Consider the following 2,234-nt stretch of genomic DNA (forward strand, 5'->3'; position numbering starts at 1 on the left):
GCCAGGCTGCCCTGTGGTCCAGTGAGAGGTGGGTGCACTGTGCTGCCAGACACCACTGGGGACTTCTACTTTCAGAAAGTTTGGGGCAAACTGTGAAAGTGCTATCTATTCCTTTCCACTAGTACATTGCCTGTCTGGATACATGGGGTATCTGATGACCAAAGCAGAGAATCCACAGCTTCAAAAGAGTCCTGAGTATTTGGGGATTATAGTTCCAGGTGGGCAGTTGTTGAGGCAAATGGAGTTTACAGAATTCCCAGAATATGCCCAGCACCATGCTGGGTGCCATGAAATAAAGAAAACTCAGGCTAATTTCCCGCCCAATTTATCTGGGGGAGACAAGACACACCAGCCATCCAGGAAGTGAGATAGCGTTATACATAACTGTACTTGTGCGGACCTGATAAAGTACTAGGTCACACTGTGCAGATTATATCCTGGACCAGATGTAATCAGGTGCTAATTGTGCAGATCAGATGGTTGAGCTGTAGGAGGGAGAGCTCTCAGGCTGGTGGAAGGGGTGGGGGGTCCCCAATTCTTGGTAGGCCTGTCCTCTTTTGAAGGCCGATAGATGGGTGAGGCCTTCATCCTATAGTGGTAAGAGGGCTAGACTTGAGCACCTGAACCAATAATACCCAATTTTATAGCAGGTAGAGGTGCAGGCTTAACAAATGCTATTCACAGCACACCTGAGCTTTTGAACACAGAGTCCCTAATCAGCCTGAGTCTTCCAAATAGCACTCCAGGTATGGAAATAGCTGGTGCTTCTTTCTGAAAGAAGTCTCTTTCCAGGTTTTCCCAGGGTGGCAGTGTATCACTAGTGTTATTAGTACTTCCTAGCTGTCAGTGGATTATAAAATAGTTACTTTCTCTTCTTCTCTCAACCTGTAGATTTGACTTCTTTTCTGGTAAGATCCTCAGTTCACCTGTGATCCAGAATCCACAGACAGCTAGTATCCCTATATTTTGGCAAACTTTAGGACTATTCTGGAAAGTATAGACTGCCTTGTCATTATGCAGGTAGTAGAAAAAGCATTGAAATGGAAGTCTGAGAACCTAGATTTTGTTCTAGGTATAAAACCTGATTATTGTGTAACCTTCAACAAGTCACTTAGTCTCTCTGAAACTTCCTCATTTCTAAAATGAAGTTCTTGGGCCCTAAAATCATTTGGCCCTTTCTAACTGGAATATTCTTTTTTTTTTTCTTTCCTTTTTTTTTAAGAAACAGAGTATCAGCATGCTGCCCAGGCTGGCCTTGAACTCCTAGGCTCAAGTAATCTTCCTGCCTCAGCCTCACAAGTACCTAGGACTACAGGCATGTACCACCACACCCAGTTTCTATGAATTTATAAAATATTTAAAGAGTCAAGGTCATGATGATTGGAGTTAGTTAAAATTCCTACCAGAGCTGGGGGTGCAGAATGTGTGCTGGGCTCCATATACACAGTACTCATTCAGTCAGGCAGTCAGTAAAGTTGCTATCAGGGCAGCAAACGTGGATGGGTCAGTAACAGAAGTGCCATGACCTCTCCTCAGGAATAAGTCCTGGAAAGGGGGCATGCAGGAAAAACATCTCAGTGTGGAATTTTTCACTCCGAAAACTGACACTAACAAAGTGAATTGCAAACATATTTTTTTAATTTGATGAAATGCTGAGTGCAGGCTGATGTGGGCATTTCTGAGACTGCACAAGGTATTTACGTGGGTTAGAAATTATTTTAAATAATTTTGAGAGTCCTGTGAGGTTAAACCAAGGTCTACAAACAGAATCCAATTTTTCATAGCCTCCAGCCAATTGCTTTTGGAAAATGGGACTGGCAGGAGGAGAAATGAAAAGCAGATAAAAATCACAGTACACTGTGGGGGCCTGGCTCTGAGCAGGCAGTGGCTATCTCCACAGCTCTGTGGAACATAAAGCAAAATGGTCCTTCTGGAGTTGAAATCAGAGCCAGACTTTAGAATGGAAACAGCAGTTTAGAAAATGCCATTGTGCATACCCCCCACAACCTGTGTGCTCCCTGGGTATGTAGACAGGAGTGTACATGTGTGCATGGTGTGAGTTATGCATGGGCTTGCACTTTATCCGTAAAGGAAATAGTATGCTGTGTTCTGCCTCCTGACTCTGACAACTTTAAATATGGGCACCACCAAACATGCAAAAATGATAGGCCAGGGCTGCCCTAGGGTACCTCCGAGGTATCATTTGGTACGTGCCAGGGCACAGAGCAATATAA

The sequence above is a fragment of the Heterocephalus glaber genome, unplaced genomic scaffold (genome assembly GCF_053883595.1).
Source record: "Heterocephalus glaber isolate CG9 unplaced genomic scaffold, H.glaber_assembly_v1.0 deba00001461, whole genome shotgun sequence".
In the NCBI taxonomy this organism is placed as follows: Eukaryota; Metazoa; Chordata; class Mammalia; order Rodentia; family Bathyergidae; genus Heterocephalus; species Heterocephalus glaber.